Here is a 19,808-nt window from a genome sequence, read left to right on the forward strand (position 1 = left end):
CTCCCCAGAAGCACCCATAAGCGACTTTTCTATTTTGAGTGAGAGGAAGGACCTCATCGGCCTGGTGAACACTGCTGAGAGACCAGTTGGAAATTCTTTTCATTCCTGGAGGAGGGAGAGGTTACTGGGTGTTGAGACCATGCCTTGCTCTCTCTAAGAACACGGCCTATCAGTGAATCATAACCCCGGCTGTACTAGTATAGGTAGAACAAAAAGTTTCTCTGTGGGCAGTGTTAAACCCACCCACCAGGTGTGCGAAGGGATCCTGTAGACCAGTTTCTGTTAAGTTACCTTTTGTAGATATTGATTATGAATTGATTTCAGGGCTGCTGGAGGTTGAATTCTAGTTCTTATGCATGCTAACCATATGCTCTACCACTGAACAACATTCGCTGGTTGTGAAATTTGTCTTGCCAAATGAGAAGGTTGATAGGTGTATGCAAAGGCAAACTTTAGGGGATAATAGCATAAGTTGTGATATGAAATATTTCACATTTTAAAGTTAATTAATTAATTAATTTTTTTGTAGTACTGGGGATTGGACACAAGTTCTCTCATGCTATGCAAGCATTGAACCATTGAGCTATATCCCTAGTCTTCAAAAGGACGTGGTCTCACTAAATTGCACACACCGGCCTTGAACTTGCAACCTTCAGCCTGAACTTCCCAAGCAACTAGGATTATGGGCCTGCACCTGCACCTAGTTCTCTTTTAGTTTTGAAAGGTTGAATCTCACCTAGGTGGGTCTTAAACATTTAGTTTTGAGCAGTTCTCATCCTCAGTCTCTCAAGGAGCTGGGACTAACGGCCCGTGCCGCAGTGCTCAGCTTTGGAGTCTTACCCCACACCGACGTTTTTCTTCATCCTGTCTTACTGTTTCTGATTGGCTGTGACTCTGAGCACATGGACTTGGCATGCAGTCACATGTAGGAGCTTATGGTCAGGAACGTGCATACTCTACAGCTCAGAAGCGCCTCTTGAAAACCTGAGACCCCTTCTCAGAAATTTAACTACTGAAAGAATAAGAATTTAGCGGGGTGGTGGTGGTGGCGGCGGCGGCGGCGGCGGCGCACGCCTTTAATCCCATCAGTGGGGAGGCAGGGGCTGGAGCATCTCTGTGAGTTCGAGGCTAGCATAATCTATTGAGTGAGTTCCAGGACAGGCTCCAAAGCTACACAGAGAAACACTGTCTCGAAAAAAACCAAGCCAAACCAAAACATAAGATAACAAAAAACAAAAACAAAAAGAAAACCACACACACACAACAAAACAAAAAAGAAAAAAGAATAAGAACATAGTCTCTAAGATTCCACAGAGCCAAAGAGACAAAACAAAAATTAAAAAATGAAAACAAAATAAAATGGCTCTATAGGAGGATAGACTCCTGACTTTGATAATCAGAAGACACACGGCAAGACCGGCAGTCCTTGAAGCTCATTGGCCAGTCTGTCTAGCTGAGTCCATGAGCTGCAGATTCAGTAAGAGACCCTGTCTCAAAAAAAGGCTGAGAATGACCGAGGAAGATGTCTGACATTGAGCTCTGACTACAGTCTGCACACATCCTCACAAACGTGTATACACCACACACAATCACACACAAATACACACATGCAATCACACACACTCACATGCACAATCACACAACACAATCACATACAGTCATACACACACAATCACACACACAGAGATGGAGACAGAGAGAGGTAGAGGCAATTGGAGAGACATAGAATAAACCAGGCTCTTTTTAAAAATTTTTTATTGATTAATTAATTTAAAATAATGTGAGAACATTTCTCTTCCAGTCATAACCAGTTTGATCTTTCTGAGATTCTTGCTTCACGAAAGCTCAGCAGCTTGTTAGAGGCCTCACAACCCATGAAGCCCTCTGCTGTGGTCTTTATTCCTTCGCATTTTGAAATGATCGAGCCAATCCCCTTGAGGACAGAGATGTACTTCATAATGAAAAACTTCTCATATGAAACTGCCTGTCCTCCTTTTCTTCTTCCTTCCCCAGGATCCATCCTTAGACCTAGAACTTCTTTTGCAATTTCTCTACTATTTATTGATCCCACATCTGCCCTCTCTTAATTTCCTTCTATAAAAGCAGATTCTGAAACAATTAATTTAAACAATTTAAATCAGACAAAAATCACCCTTTCTCAATAAAGCGTGACTATTTCTTTGATTTATTTTTATTGAGTTCCCGATATTAACTACACTGTTTCTACAACCAGATGTTTGGCAGCAGGAAATGTTGGGGCCACTAAATATTTCCTATCTTACTGGCTTTCTCAGTAAAATGAATCTTTATTTTTTCCCTATAGTCCTTACATATAGAATGACACATCTAAGTGTTGTATGATATTTTGTTTGTGTTCCAAAAAAATAAAGTTTGCTTGGAGTCAGAGGGCGGAGCTAGACACTAGTTAAGCATAGAGGTCTGGAGGACTCTCCAGAGAGGAAATGGGGAATGGTAAGGTGGGGTAGAGAGAGGATCTCGGCCCTTTTGGTTGGAGAAATCTCGGAGATAAGAAGTCACCGGTGGCTGCTCCTGGTTCTCTGATCTTCCAGGTTCTTATCCCGATATTTGACTCCTGATTTTTTATTGATTAGGATTAATCAGATGAAGTGTTAACAGATGAAGCATTAATATAATAAATTTATCAGTTCCTGTTTCCTTTCTGTACAGTCTTCCAGACCCCTATGGTTAATTAGTGGCCAGCTCTGCCCTCTGACTCTGAACAAGCTTTATTTTGTCAAAACACAAACATGGTATCACACACATATGAATGGAAATTTTTAATTCAGTTACTTAATTTCTAGTGAGAACACAGGAAGAAAGCAATTTTGAATCATATAACAATAGTTTATGTTTGTAAGGCCTATTTATTAATAAACCCAAACATATGCCCATATATCTTTCCTACGGAACGCAAGAAGTCAAGGGCAAAGTTGATGCTATATTTGTAAATGGTGATTCAGTGTTTTAACTTACTAAGAAATGACTTAGACTTTTTATGAATATGTATGTCAACTTAATTGGAATTATGTAACTTTAAGATTTTAAACCATCAAAAGTTCATTTATATTCCAGCATGATGACATACACTCATAATATTTGGGAGGCTGAGGCAGGATGACCATGACTTCAAGGCCAGCCTGGACTACAGGGTAAGTTCCAGTTCTCAATAAGATTATTGAAGAAGAAGGAAGAGGAGGAGGAAGCCCATAAATAACTATTTATCCCATTTATCCTACTTATTTTAATGATTCTATCCATAGTTATGATACTGAGATGTTAGATAAATATAATTCTTATTTCAAGTAATTACCATGTTAAAGAACTCCAGCCTTTAAGAGCTAAATTGCTGTTTTTGATACATACACACACATACACACACGCACACACACACACACACACATATATTTTAATTTATTTTATGTGCATTGGTGTGAAGGTGTCAGATTCCAGGGAACTGGAGTTACAGACAGTTGTAAGCTGCCATGTGGACGTTGGGAATTAAACCCAGGTCCTTTGGAGCAGCCAGTGCTCTTAATCATTGAGCCATCTCTCCAGCCCTGGATATATTTTTAAAATACACCTCTAAGTACTTCTGTTCATTTACTTTTCTTATTTTGAGAATGCATCTTGTCAGAGAGCCCTTGCTGGTCCGGAACTTGTATTTGATGGGCTCAAACTTATGGTCCTTTTGCTTCAGCTTGTCCCAGAGGTGGGCTTACAGTTGTACTACCATGCCTAACTTTGTATGGGTTCTAGAGATTTGAGCCAAGGTCCCCATACTTGCATGGCAAGGTCTTTATCCCGTGACCTCCTCAGTCCTGTGGTTATTTATGAGACTCCATCTTTCCATACAGCACATGTTGGATTTCAGCTCTTCAGCATTCTACGTTATCTCAAGTGCTGGACTGACAGGCATGTGGCACCGTGCCTGGGTTCAATACACTTTGACTTGTGCTATTTTTACCTTCAATGGGTTTATAAAAATGTAATCCTGTAGTAAGTGGCCGGGACGATGTTAATATGTATGTGCTTATAACTCTTGTTAAGTAAGCAAAGTAAATATTGGAATAGAACATATAAAACCAGAGCTTTGGTGTGAGACCATTGCTTTGATTCATTTTATTGAGTTTCTGATTTTATGAACACGGTTTCTACAACCAGGTGTTTGGTAGCAGGAAATGTCAGGGCGACTAAAGCTATTGCTGACCAATGACTTTCCTAGGGATTGTTTCTCTCTCCTTCTCCCTCGTTTCCTCAACCCCTCTTCATTTTTGCAGTTGTGGGATAGAGTCCAGGGCCTCGTCAATGCTCATCAAATACTTTACTGCTGACTTGCAACCCCAGTCCTCGGATCTTCTAAAGAGGAAAGGGTGTTGCCTGAAGTCTCAGCTACACAGGAGGCCAAAGGCAGGAGGATCCCAAGGTCCTCTAGGTGTAAGATCAGCTTGAGCCGTACAGCAAAATCTGCAAATTAAACAAATTAAAAATCTTTGCACCTGCTTGAGTGATCGTGTGGTAATCATTCATACCCAAGAGCCTTTATGGATCTAAAAGGTTGTAGCTATGCTCCCATACCTAATAACAGATGTAAGTTTCAAATAGTTCATCAGAGAAGTGAGCACTCATAGCCCTTTTCAATGTTATCCATTCCCCCCAACCAAAGAGTTCTACACTCAGCCAGTTTGTGGAAACAGGTGTACAACAAATAAGAAATACTTCAACGTATGGATAGTTCTGAATGTGGGAGATGCCCTGTCCTCATGGCCCAGAGAGCAACTGTGACATTATGATAGCATTGTTGGATAGCTGTGCCACATGCTTGTTCTGTGGGACCTTGAATAGGTTATTTTTTCTTTTGTTTTCTCTTCCCGCCTACCACCCTCATTGGGTCTCACTATGTTCCTGAGCTAGGCTTCAAATGCATGGGCTCAAGAACTCCTCCCACCTCAGCACCCTGAGTAGCCAGGACAGAAGTGTGAGCCACCAACCCATACCTGTTCATTTTGGTGATGATCTAAGGAGTTAGAAATAATTTTCTTCGATGCCAGAAAAATCCTGACCTGAAATCCTCCTGAAGGAACTGGCCCTGCAGAAGTCCTGGCTTATGGCCAGGGAAATCCTGACCTTCAGAACTACAAGATAATAAACTTACATCATAAAATGCCTTTTTGAGCTGCTAAGAAGGCTCAGCAGGGAAAGGTGTTTGTCACTAAGCCTCCAGAGCTGAGTTCATTCAATCCCTGAGAACCGCATGGTAGAGTGAGAAAACCAACTCCATAGCTGTCCTCTGACTGCTGCACATGCACTGACTTCCTAGCTGTCCTCTGACTGCTGCACATGCACTGACTTCCTAGCTGTCCTCTGACTGTTGCACATGCACCGACTTCCACAGCTGTCCTCTGACTGCTGCACATGCACTGACTTCCTAGCTGTCCTCTGACTGTTGCACATGCACTGACTTCCACAGCTGTCCTCTGACTGCTGCACATGCACTGACTTCCTAGCTGTCCTCTGACTGCTGCACATGCACCGACTTCCACAGCTGTCCTCTGACTGCTGCACATGCACCGACTTCACAGCTGTCCTCTGACTGCTGCACATGCACCGACTTCACAGCTGTCCTCTGACTGCTGCACATGCACCAACTTCCACAGCTGTCCTCTGACTGCTGCTGTACATGCACTGACTTCCACAGCTGTCCTCTGACTGCTGCTGTACATGCACTGACTTCCACAGCTGTCCTCTGACTGCTGCACATGCACTGACTTCCACAGCTGTCCTCTGACTGCTGCAATGCACTGATTTCCACAGCTGTACTGACTGCTGCTGCAATGCACCAAATGGCTTCTCTTTTTTTATATCTTGGCTTATCAAAAATCTTGGATTCCTGTTTATTAATAGTATTTGGAACTCAGAATCTTAGATCTGAGTATATTTTCTTAATTCTCAGCCTGTGACACTCCTCACTTATTTTCTACTTCTGAAAAACCTACAGGTTGCTGAATTCTCTCACACAATACATATGCTCACATATTATAAAATTAGCATATAATATTACATATATGTATATACACTGCCTGTAGTAGCCCACTTCGTGGTTTCCTAAGAAACATCTTTCAAAGCCATTAAATCCTCCCCTTCTTTGGTGACAGAGTTTGTCTATATAGCCTGACTTGTCTTGAACTTGACATCTTCCTGCATTTATTTATTTTTCTGAGACAGAATATTTCTCTAGTTTTGGAGCCTGTCCTGGAACTAGCTCTTATAAACCAGGCTGGCCTCGAACTCAGAGATCTGCCTGCCTCTGCCTCCTGAGTGCTGGGATTAAAGGTATCTGCCACCACCACCCAGTCTCCTGCATCCTTCTTAAGAGCAAGGACCACAGGTTTGCACCCATCAATCACACTGGGTCTAAATCTCTATTTATGTCTATTTTGATATTTGTCCTGTTCATTGAACTTTTAATAAAAATATCCATGTGTGTTTCATTTTGAAAGTTTTATGTGGTTGGTACCCTTTCAAATCTGCTGCCTTCTTTTCTTCCTCTCTGCGGAGGTTTCATTCACCGTTGCGTATTTGAGCTGGTTTGAAAAGCCTTTTCTTCTGTAGCTGGATTACCTGGAGCGCTCCAGGCTGAGCACACTGCTGGCTGTGTCTGATGATCTGCTCTCATGGAGAGTGCTTTCCTCTTTCTTTGCCATTTTACAGTTTGAGCTCATGGTTAGTGGGGCTTCTTTCCTTCTGAGACTCCCAGTGGTTTCATTATGTGCATTTAGTTACAAAGAAAGATTTTAGTTGCAGAGTATATAACCCAGTGGGAAAGCCTTTGTTTCAGCATGTGGGGCCCTGAGTTCTACTCCCCAGCACCACAAAAGTAAAATTAAATAAGCCCTATGGACATTTGTGTTTATCTGGGGGACTGATCAATATTTCAGTTCCCCATGTCTTCTAGACAAAACCTTGAGAGTAAACAGTCACTGAAAGTTGACTCTCAGCACACAGTAGCAACACTGGGGAGCTTGCAGAACACACTGGTTGCTTTGCACAGTCTCTCTGAGATAGTTGGTAAGAATTTTTTTTGCGGGGGGGGGTTACATTGGAAACTTCAGATGAAAATGGGAACAAACACACATCAAAAATTAAAAGTCCAAGGGGAGGGCCTTGTTTTGGGCCAAACTGAACAGGTCCCCATGCCAAAGTTCTACTTCATCAAAATGAAACAGAGCTCTTATCTGACTTTAGCGAAATCTGGAGAGACCATCACAGCCAAAAATGTCAGCTGGGCCAGTACAAGCAAGTATGTCCCAATCCTTACCACCAAGTGGCCTGAAACAATCTAGCGTCAACCAGTGACTTTCCTCTTCTCTCCTCTCCCTGTATCCTACCCCCCGCCCCAGTGTCTCACCAGAAAAGTAACTTAGACATTTCCATTCTTTTTAGTTCTTTTTCTGGCAGCAAACCTTCTGAGCAACTCTGGGGATAATTTAGTTTTTATGGAGCTATCTACCTCTAGAATTACAAATAAAGCCAGTTTACATTATTTTTTCTTTTCAGATAACACCTCAGTATATAGCCCTGACTGGCCTGGAACTCTCTAGGTAGCCCAGGCTGGCCTCGAACTCAGAGAGATCCACCTACCTCTGCCTCCTGAGTTCTGGGATTAAAGATGTGCTCCACCACTGTCCGCCAAAAGAGGATCTTAGGAGCTGTGATTTTGCTTTTTGGTAACTGTGAAAAGCGGTTGGGCCAGTCTATTTTAATGATGGTGTCAGGGCTTAGAGATTAAAGTTATTTAAATTTAGGCTCTGCCTCTGCTTGCAGAGCAGGCCCATGTTCTGAGTTCCCATGGAAGCTCTTCCCAGTCAGTGGGTAAGCTTCTCCCGGGTGCCCTCTGGAGCTAAATGCTGCCTTTGGGCTGTTTTCAGTGCAAGCACCCTCTCGGTGGAGATCTGGGATGGTGGAGATCCCAGGGCAGTGTCGGCCACAGTCCAGGCAATCAAGGCACAATTACCGTCTCTATGTTTCTGCTCTGACCTCCTCCCCTCCAAACTTCTATTTTAAGATCATCCTAGCATTAGAGAGAGTTGTTCCAGTTCGTTAAACCCAGGGATTTAAAGTCGTCATAGTCAGGTATATTTACAGCAGAAATCACCTCCAGTCTTTGTGCTTCTCAGGAGGCACTGACTTGACAAGTTCTGTCTGTCTATCTATCTATCTATCTATCTATCTATCTATCTATCTATCTATCTATCTATCTATCTATCATCTCTATCTATCTATCTATCTATCTATCTATCTATCTATCTATCTATCTATCATCTATCTATCATATCATCTATCTCTATCTATCAATTATCTCTATCTATCTATCTATCTATCTATCTATCTATCTATCTATCTATCATCTACCTATCTTTTGGGCATGGTCTATGTAGCCCAGGCTGGCCTCAAAGACTAGATCCTCCTGCTCCAGCCTCCTCAGTGCTGGGATTGACATTACGTCACCATGCCTACTGGAGCTTTAAAATTCCATCCTATGCACAGTGGATATGGGTATCTGTGCCACCAGGTTTCAAAGCCAGGCCAAGGTAGAGGTTTGAAGAGTAAGGCTGCTGTCCCTCCTGTAGAAAGAGAGGTACAGAGGTATACTGCTGCAGCTCAGAGCTCACGCTCTGACCCTGTCCACAGCTCTTCAGCCTCAACTCTGTCATTGATCACCAGCTATCACTTTCTGAATTTCTATCTTCCCAGATACAAGATTGAAAAATGTGGGAAAGTAGCTCAGTAGAACAGTGTGTGTACGTGTGCCTGAGGCTCTGGAATCAGTTGGTCCCCAGCACTCAAAGCAAACCAAAATAGAACGAAACCACATCCTGCTGCATAAATTGGGATCATAGCACCTGTTTCACCTGATCACCCATAAGGATTAAACACACCACACATAGGGGGCTTAGTATATGTGGTGCTGTATGTCATGCCTGCTACCAATAAACAGTGTTCTTGTTACTATTTCTTCACCTCTCCAGAGACAAAGAACAGAAAATGAACAGGAGTAATAAAAAGATTGGTAGGAGCTCCAAATGGGACCCTGGGTCTGGCCACACAATTCTACAGTTTGTTGGCTGTAGCATGCAGAGCTCACCCCAACATTCGTTTTCCTTTGTTGTTAATTTGCTAATCCCTTACCCATAGAGCAATGGTGAAGGATAAATGACACCTTGGTATGTGGCCAATGTTTGATTTTGGCCAGACCAAATTCAAGTGCATACAGACAGGGCTCCCTCAATAAGCAAGACCCAGACATTTCTCATGTGTAGATGGCACCTGTAGAGTACAGCTAGTGGCATGAATAAAACCAGGAGGAAAAATGTGGCCTGAGTATAGCAGAGCAGAACACGGTGGCCCAGCTTGGAGGATGTGAGTCACATGCCACCACAGTAAGTGAGAGCCTTAGTATTTGTTTTGGTAGTGTGTGTGTGTGTGTGTGTGTGTGTGTGTGTGTGTTTGTGTGTGAATGGGGACATTGTTTCTATCAGTTTTACCTTTCCATGGCGTGTAGAACAAGCCCTGCCCGAAGGACCTGTCAGCGATGCTGAATTCTTGGCTCACAGAGTGCCCAGTGGTGGGTGGAAAGGGGAAGGCTGAGTCACTGGTCGGGAGGAGCTGGAGAAGGTGTAGGTGGGGTTTTTGTAAGATGGGACTTAATGCTGCTACTTTGAATAAGAATTTTGCACTTGAGGTTTCCATTTAGATAGGAGGGGAAATATAGAATATAGAAATATAGAGAACAAGGACACTGTGTCTCCCGTAGTAGCCCAAGAGTGTCTCTTCTGCAATAGCATGAAATTAGGATCAACTCTCACTTGGATATGCAGTCTAGAACCATAGGAACGGTCAACAACATCACTGATTGCTCGGTATCCCTCACTTTGAAATGTCTGTTCACTACATCCTTTGCGCATCTCTTCGTACCCTGAAGAGATTGTTCATTGCTCAACATGCTTATTTTATGAGGTAGAGTCTTATTGTGTAGCCCAGGCTAGTCCTTTTTTCTTTTTAATTTTTGTATTCGTTTTACATTTCAACCACAGTTCCCTCTCCCACCAGTCCTCCCACCTACCCTCCCTTCCCCACCAGGCCACCCCCATCCACTCATCCCAAAGGGCAAGGTTTCCCATGGGGAGTCAACAAAGCCTGGCACATTAAGGCAGGACCAAGCCTCTCCCTCCCTGCATCCAGGCTGAACAAGGCATCCCACCAAAGGGAATGAGATCCAAAAGGTCAGTTCATGCACCTCATGCACCAGGGACAGATCCACGTCCCACTGCCAGGGGTCCCTCAAATAGACCAGGCTACACTACTGTCTCTCACATGCAGAAGGCCTAGTTGGGTCCCATGCAGGCTCCACAACTGTCGGTCTAGAGTTCTTGAGTTCTCACGGGCAGTCTTAAACCTGTGGTCCTCCTGCCTCAGATTCGAGTGCTGGGATTATAGTATATGCCACCAGCGTCTTCATATATTAACATGCCTTTTTGGGGGGTGGTGTGGGGTGGCTGAGACTGGGGCTTGTCATATGTCCCAAGGTGGCCTCTTGAACTCCCTATACAGCTTCAAACTTGCAGCAATCCTCCTGTCTCTGCTCCCGAGGGCCTGAATTAACAAGCAAGCGTCACCACGTTTAGTACAACACACTCATTTTTTTTTTTTTTTTGGTTTTTCGAGACAGGGTTTCCCTGAACACACTCATTTTTGTGGATAAGAAACTCAAGGGCAGGCTGGAGAGACGGCTCAGTGGTTAAGAGCACTGACTGCTTTTCTAGAGGACCCGGGTTCAATTCCCAGCACCTATGTGGCAGCTCACAACTCTCTGAAGATCCAGTTGCAGGGGATCTGACACCTTCACACCAATGCACATAAGAAAAGATAATAAACCATGAAAAATATTTTTTAAAAAGTTTAAAAAAAAGAAACTCAAGGTCAAAGAAATTTGCCACATGAGAGAGATGTGTTCATGTAGGGGTATATAAGTATGTGTTCATGTGGGCTTCAAACACAGTCTGTCATATCCCATGGCTTGCTGTACTGTGTCTCCTGTACGTGTGGGAAATGTGCCAGCCATCCAGGGTCCTCCATCTGTTAGTGATGAACTTTGGGAACTCAGGAAGTCAAGTCTTATCAAGGAAATGAAATAAAAATATTAAGACTCAAAATGGAGTTAGAAGTGTTCCAATCGGGTCTGATTTGTAAATCTGGGCTGCAAGTAAATCCACCCATGGAACTGCCTCTGAAACATTGCTAACCTCTGCTGACCTCCTATACGGTGGACCTCTTCCTCCTAAGTTTACCAGAACTGAGAGAGGACTCACTCCCTTTCTTAAAAGACACGCAATTTCAGACAGCAACAATGGTGATTCCAGATTAAAAATGATGTCATGTCCATGGCTGAAAGCTATCGGTACAGCTGTCATTAGGTCAATCTCCAGATTGCTTGAGACTGTGGTTTCCCAGGCTGCAACTCTAATTAGTTTCAAATAAATACAATTTCCCTTGATTCCAAGTAGGTTGACTTCATTCTTAAGGGACGATCCCTTGGAGCTTGGCTCTTCATTTATTAAATGAAGATTGGAAAAATAATAAAATACAAAGAATTTTATTGGAAGATTTTTCTTTTTCCGTTTGCAGAGTCTCACTAAGTAGCCCAGGCAGACTTGGAACTTTTAATCCTCCTGCTTCACCTGCCCAAGTTTAATTGACGTTATTTTGCAATCTTAAAACAGTAAATGCTTCAGTCAGTTGAGCAGATTAAATGCTCAAAACAAAGAGACTCTTAGAAGAAAAAGCTAGGTAGAGCAGATTCACTGTTTCCAGGCTACCTCCTTTGTGACGAATGGGCAGGTGGCTGGGAAATAGTCAATGGCTGACTCCTGATGAGTTGTTTCAGGTCACTTTTGGAGATTCTGAGTTGAAGCAGAGGGAAAGGTGTTATCATGCAGACCCTAATTATCCTGTTTGGGGAATTTGGCTAACATCTCTCAGGATTCTTCAGTCAGATAACTCACCTTCACTTTGGGGAGGAGAACTTTCAAGAGTGACTCCATCTTGATTTTTAGCCTGATCTTTTAGAGCCCAGTGTAGAAGCTTTGTCTAAAAATGACACTGGGCCTGGTTCTGCTTTAGCGGGGTTTAATCAGACAAGCTGAGTTCCCCTAGGCCTTTCAGAGTGGGCCCGAGCTTTTGAGAACATGAATTCCAGCTGTATCATTTCCCATCGCATACCTGAAAGTTGACACAGGGAAAAGTATTTATTGAGAGCTCACTTTGCAGGATTGGAGGTAGCTCAGTCCCACTCCCATAGCCCACATGAGAAAGCTGGATGTGATGTTGTGTTCATAGTCACAGTGTTGGGGAGGCAGAGATAGGCAGGTCCATTAATTCCATTTTCCTATGTCAAACCTGCTTTTCTTCCCCTTAGAGAGATTAAGCAAGGTGACACTCTACACGAAGACCCTCATGTGTTGGGGTTTTTGTTTCTTTTTTTGAGAACAAGGAGGAGGAAAGCAGGCAGCTGGCGGGGTACGAAGACTGACTACCAAGAATGTCCCAGCACGGTCTTGTTATTTTAGGGCTGCTGGTGGTTTTCTGACTTCTCATTAAACTGGACCACTTTAGGGAGCTGCAGGGCTAGGGCACCTTGACTCCTTGACTCTTTTATGGACCAGATAAAAAAGGTCTTTTCTGCTTCCTCCTATGACTTCCCGGAAAGCTGTGTGCTCTGAGTGTGTCCTACTCAACCCTCATTTTAACCCTGGATGACTCATTTTTCTCTAAAGGGATTCCAGGTTCAGAACCTGAGAAAACTTTACCCTCGGCTTGTAAGAGCTTTTCAGTTGCAATGGACAATTCAGAATCTTGCTCCATTGCATTTTTGTTGATTCTCTAGCCTTGTTAAAAAAGTCTTAGAAGCTGGGCCCGATGGGCCTCCCCTTCACTCTCAACTCTTCTGGAGGTTGAACCAGGAGGATGAGTTGAGGAATTCAAGGCCAGTCAGGGTAAGAGAGCAGACCTTTAAAAAGTCTTTAGAGATCAGATTTTGAGAAAACTGCAAGAAGTTGTTAGAAGAACCTTACCCACTCACTCATGCTTATCTCCATAGAGGTTCTGGAACCTTCCTAGTTCACATCTTATTGGAATGAGAGGCCAAGGGGCTCAGTGGAAGATGAATATTTCATCCTCTGTGTCTAACTACATACCAAAGTCAGACCGAGTGTGGATCAGTGACGGAGTTCCTGTGGACTGTGGATGAATTCCATCCCTAGCGTTGCAAAAACAAGTAAACCCCACAAAACTCCCAAACTAAAAGAGATCCACCGAATCCACATTAGTTCAACGGAATCATTAAAATCTTGAATTTTGGGGAGTTGGGGTGGAGGGAGGATGGTAATACATGATGCAGAGCACAGAGGGCAGGAAGGTGACGTCTAATGTTTTATACTGCAGTTGGGTTACTATGACCGACAAGGATTAATAGTGCATTTTAATATAGTTAGTGTAGAGGATTTTAAATGTCCTCAATGCAAAGAAATTATCTTTAGGCGATAATATGCAGTTTGCAGTGCATTTCATCTATCTCTCCGTACACCCATTTATACTGCAATAATCTCTTGCATTATTGAAGGCAAACTAGTTAGTATGCTTGATGAGCCCCACGTTGAGTGACATAACACAGTGAATGTTGACTTCTCGTGTGAGGGGGCAGAGGTAGTAGGAGGGAGGGGATTTCCTCACAGTCCTGCAGGAAGCAGGTTCAGGGGAAGGCTCTGCCAGGTGGCCTCGCCCAGTGTGTCAACACCTTTCCCAGGGAAGCAGGAAGACGAGAGTCAGGGTGAGCTAGTCATGCCGGCCCACATTTGGTGGCCCAGACTCGTTCAGATGGCTGCATCCAGCTGCAAAGGGCTGTGGAATGAGGAAACGGGGCACCGGGCAGCAACAGCTGTGTGTTCTGGAGGGGAGCAGGTTCCTCGGTTGCCGTGCCAAGGAGCTGACAGTGAGGACAATGACAATGTTCCCTTCCTCCAAGGGAATTTGTAATGCTCACCTCCCCAGACCAGACCCGGAGAGAGAAGTCTGTTCAACCCTCCAGCTACTTTCCCAAAATGGAGCTTTCACCAGCCACCGCCCTGGTGGGGACGCCTTGATCTCCTGCTGCCCTGCTTCTCTGCTTCGTGTTCTTCAATACCATCCAAGCTCTGCTCCAAAGACACAAGATGGCTGAGGATTCAGGGAGGGGGGGGGGTGAGCTTCAGCCAGTTTTCATGCCTGTCATCCTGTGATCCTGTTCCAAAATCTTTCTTTAGGTTCTAGGCCCGTGTTCTCAACCTACGGGTGGTGCGACCCCTTGTTGGGTGGGTATACGAAAGACTTCTTCACACGGGTCACCTAAGGCCATTTACACCGAGTTTTATAACAGTAGTGAAATTGCAGTTATGAAGTAGCAGCAAAAATAATTTTATGTTTGGGGGTCATCACAACACGAGGAACTGTATTAAAAGGTTGCAACATTAGGATGGTTGAGAATCACTGTTTTAGGCTCTTAAGCAGAGAGAGCTACCAGGACGTAGGTCACTCTTGCCTGTCCTTGCTTTGTGGTTTACATAGGCTCTCCTCCCCCCCTTTATTTTGGTTGTTCATGTGCCCCTCACTTTCTGGGTGAGAAGCTCTGCCGCACGCCACTCACGTTTGTATCTCTTCTTGTCTCCTTTTGGTTTTTCGAGACAAGAGCTCACTCTGTATCCAGAGCTAGCTTCCAACTCGTGGTAGTGTATCTACCTCAGTCTCTTATGTGATGAGATTACAGACCTGAGCTAACAAAGTGAGTAGCGGCGTTTTGAAGTCAGACCTCACTTTTGCCACGTCCTTTCTAGCCTCCGCCTAGAAGCCACATGGAAACCTGCTCGGCCCTGAGACTGCGCGTGCCATCTGGTGGTGATGACGGGTAACTGCAAGGTTGCAGTTTCTGAAGGATCGATCAGCTGTTGGCTGATGTTCTTGGGGGGATGTCTTTTGCTGATAGAATACCAGCACTGTACTTGAGCTTGTGCTGAGAGCAGTTTCCTATCTTTGCACACCCGGAGTGCCTAGCGAGTGGTATAGACTTGCCGGTTATTTTAGATAAAAACCGTTGGCCGGGAGCTTTACGGACCATGAATTTACACACATGATCTCAGACCCGCCCTGGCGGGAGTGTGGCCTTGGCTCAGAGCCACAGCAGTTGCCTTTCTTGTGGTTCTAAAAGGTTGTAATGTAACCAAAGCAGCCCTTCAGCTAGTGATGCCCTTGGTGACGATGTTGCACAACTACTGCTGCCTATGACTGCACACTTGGGCTTCATCTGTCCTATAAAAGCACAGCAATACGCTGCTGTGCCGAGCAGAATACATATACGTGACCGCAAGCTTGGTTTATGTGTTTATTAGGCTCTTTAGCACTATTCTAGGGCGTATTTCTACTTATAAAAAATTTTTAAGAAGGGCCGGCAAGATGGCTCACTTGGTGAAGGCACATGCCGCCAAGTCTGAGGACGTGAGTTTCGTTCTCGGGACCCAAGCGGTGGAAGGAGAGAACCAGTTTCTGTGGCTCTCCTCTGACTTTCACACTCCAGTCACGGACATGTGCACGTACACAATACCCCTAAAGAAATGCAGTTAAAAAAAAAACTTTAAAATAAACCAAAAACTAAGCCGTGCCACATTCTGCAGCAGCCTTCCTGTCTCCTGTTATCTACATCCCTTGGCTGCATGGAGGGCCGCACGGAGGGATTTTTCTGGACTGCTTGCTTTGGGAGAGTGACGTGCTAGGATGCTTAAGCAACGATGATGCATTTCCCTGAGCGCTGTGCCCTGATCTTAAGGGACCTCAGCTGGATTAGCTCAGTTTTACTAAGGAAAAGACTGGCCTTCCTAGAGGCTAAGAAGGCAAACAGACAGGCCAGTGGGTAGAAGAAACCCAACACTGGGGCCGAGTATTTAGGCTTTAAATCTTGGGCTTTCCCACTATCATACAACCTGATTTTCCATGAAAATCTCTGGTTACCGTGCTGGACTGGAGAAGAAAAAAGCGATTTTTTTTTCAGATACAGGTAGGAATTCCGAATATCTGACTTCACTGAACACAGGTTCTAGAGTCAGCCCCCGCCCCCTCATTAAATATGCAAATTAAATCAAATATACAAAAGAGTCGAGAAATAAAAGGCTTTTATTCTTCTGGAGTAGTGTCTTTTGGTAGTTTTATTTAATTAAGCAAACACATTGTGGCTGGGAATGGTGCATTTGCTTACAATTGTAGCACTTGAGAGATAGAGGCAAGAGGATCAGAAGTTCAAAGTTATCCTCAGCTACCTGGCGAGTTCAAGGCTAGCTTGGGCCTTAAGAAGGTCTGTCTCAAAAAAAGTGTTACTTTCTGCCCTTTTCATTGCTGGGAGCCTACCTATACTAGGCAAATGCTCTAAAATGTGGGTTTTTTTTTTTTTTTTTGTTTTTTGAGACAGAGTTTTACTGTTTAGCTCTGGCTGCCCTGGACCTTGCTTTGTAGACCAGACTGGCCTCAAAGTCACTGAGATCCACCTGCCTCTGCCTCTGCTGGGATTAAAGGCACACACCACCACCACCCCGCATAAATGTGTTTTAAGAACAAGGAGAAACCAAATTTGAAATGCATTGATTTGCAAAGTGTTTGACCCTAGGATCTTCCTTTTTAGTTGTGATGGGAGATCAGATGGCAAGGACAACCTGACTCCCAGAACTCTGCAGGTATGTGACCCACACAGCTGCAGCGGGAATGCTCGGGTATGTGACCCACACAGCTGCAGCGGGAATGCTCGGGTATGTGACCCACACAGCTGCAGCGGGAATGCTCGGGTATGTGACCCACACAGCTGCAGCGGGAATGCTCGGGTATGTGACCCACACAGCTGCAGCGGGAATGCTTGCGTATGTGACCCACACAGCTGCAGCGGGAATGCTTGCGTATGTGACCCACACAGCTGCAGTGGGAATGCTCGGGTATGTGACCCACACAGCTGCAGCAGGAATGCTCGGGTATGTGACCCACACAGTTGCAGCAGGAATGCTCGGGTATGTGACCCACACAGCTGCAGCAGGAATGCTCGGGTATGTGACCCACACAGTTGCAGCAGGAATGCTCGGGTATGTGACCCACACAGTTGCAGCGGGAATGCTCGGGTATGTGATCTACACAGCTGCAGCGGGAATGCTCGGGTATGTGACCCACACAGCTGCAGCGGGAATGCTCGGGTATGTGACCCACACAGCTGTAGCGGGAATGCTCGGGTATGTGACCCACACAGCTGCAGCGGGAATGCTCGGGTATGTGACCTATCAGCTGCAGCGGGAATGCTCAGGTATGTGACCTATCAGCTGCAACAGGAATGCTCGGGTATATGAACTACTACTGCACCAGGAAATAAACGCTCAAAGCCTGGGTAACTAACTTCTTCCCAAAGTGGCAATGCCCAGAGTCTACCTGCTCCTGTTTTCCTGACAGCGGGAGACCTACATCTTGAGGTGAGCAATTTTTTTTTGTGTGTGTGTGTTCTGCTGTTTACAGAACATTACTTAAATACATCCACACCTTTGGCATGATCTGTGAAGTGGGTATGTTAGCACTTCCTACTTACCTGCTCTCACCCTGGCACCCTGGGAAACAAAGATTGGGTGTTAAGTAAATGGACAGAGGGAGGAATTACTCTAGTAAGTAGGCAAACTCGTTCTCAAACACACATCCCACGAAATCTGCTCAGTTGCTCCAGCCCTTCTCTGCAGTGTGAGCAGCTTTTGTGGCACAGGGAAGTCTCCCTTTTCAGTAACACCCTCTGCTGCCCCTTCCAGCACCCACTCAATTCTAGTGGCATCTTTATGTGCTGGGAATGTAACAGTTGACAAACAGACACCAGCTATGACTCTTTCCACTGAGAGAAGATAGAAAACAAAATGGACAATATATCAAAGAGCGTGGCTTCTGGTTTCCAGGGCTGTGAAACCAAGAGATTGGGGCTTCTTCTTTTCCACTTTAGTGAACAGAGTGGGTCACTAAGGCAGCAGAGCAGAAACAAATCTGACCACATTGAGCAGCCTTCCACAAGCCACACACTAGCCTAAAGCCTCTTCCTGTTCCCCATTGCTGGGAGGATCTAAGCCCAGCCCCAGCTTGCTATCTGTAGTCTGGAAACACGGCCTTCTTCATAGGACTTGATCCTGACACGCTCCACAGACCTAGTTCTCAGCTCCAAAGCCCTGATCACAGTCGCATCTCCCCACATTAGAGGCATTATTGATAAATGGTCCTCATCAGTGACCCTCTCACTGGGGGAGTTATTTAGTCAGTGATAACTATGATGGGAAGGGACATTAGGTGGCGATCATCTCCCGGGAGGGGATTTTGTGATCCATGACTACCTCACTGGGAGAATTATTTGATCTGTGATCATCTCTCCCACCAGATTAAGATTCCAAAGTAAGAACTTTATTGGATCCATTCACTAAGCCATAGTTGAGGTCCTGAGCCCAGTGGGCCTGACCAGCGTCGGTCAAGTTCTGAGTCACTGCAGCATGAAATGTGGAGACGTAGGACATCGGGAGGGAGCACATTGCTGTGAAAGGGGCAGCACAAGTCAGGATACTATGATGAGCTCTGATCTCCTGAAGACATGCTTTCCTGGTCTGGCTTCTTCATTTCCAGGAAATCCCTTAAAGCCAACTTTGTGTGTGTGCATGTGTGTGTGTGCATGTGTGTGTCCTTTTTGATTTTGTTTGTCTTGGATCATGTATTTCCTGTGTTTTCATGGTTTCCTTAGGTTGGAGTTTACCTTCTAGCCCCTTCTGGAGGGCTTGATTTATAGATATTGCTTAAATTTGGTTTCATCATGGAATGTCTTCTTTTCTCCATGTATAGCAATCAAAAATTTTACTATGTATAGTTGTCTGGACTATAGTGGTCTCTTAGAGTCTGCAGCACATCTGTCCCGGCCCTTCTGGCTTCCAGGGTCTCCACTAAATGGTTAGGTCTGCCTTTATATGTTACTTGGTCTTTGTCCCTTGTAGCTTTTAATGTTTTCTTTGTTCTATGTGTTTAGTGTTTGGATTATTAGGTGCTGAGGGGGCTTTCTTTTCTGGTCCAGTCTATTCGTTCTGTAAGCTTCTTGTACTTTGATAGGCATCTCCTTTAGGTTAGGGAAATTTTCCTCTCTGATCTTGTTGAAAGTATTTTCTGGGCCTTTGACCTGGGTTTCTTATCCTTCCTCTATTCCTATTATTCTTAGGTTTGGATTTTTCACAGTGTCCCAGGTTTCCTGGGTTGCGGTGCCAGGAGTGTTTTAGACTTAGCGTTTTATTTGACTGATGTATTCACTCTTACCGTGTCTACAATACTTGAGACTCTCCCATGTCTTCTACTCTGTTGGGGAGGCTTGCCTCTGAGATTCCTGTTCAAGTCCCTAAAATTTTGATTTCCAGATTTTATTCTGTTCAGGTTTTCTTTATCAATTCTATTTTTACTTCCAAGTCTAGAATGATTTTATTCAGTTCCTTCCACTGTTTGTGTTTTCATAGATTTCCTTATGGGATCTGTTGGTTTTCTCTTTAAGGACTGCTATCAAATTAATAAAGGCTGTCTTAAGGTCTTTTTCAATTATGTTGGAATATTCAGGGCCTGCTGTGGTAGGGTTTCTGGGCTCAAGTGGAGGGAGACATATTGTCCTTATTGTTTTTGATTGT

This window comes from Arvicola amphibius, chromosome 13 (assembly GCF_903992535.2).
Source record: "Arvicola amphibius chromosome 13, mArvAmp1.2, whole genome shotgun sequence".
In the NCBI taxonomy this organism is placed as follows: Eukaryota; Metazoa; Chordata; class Mammalia; order Rodentia; family Cricetidae; genus Arvicola; species Arvicola amphibius.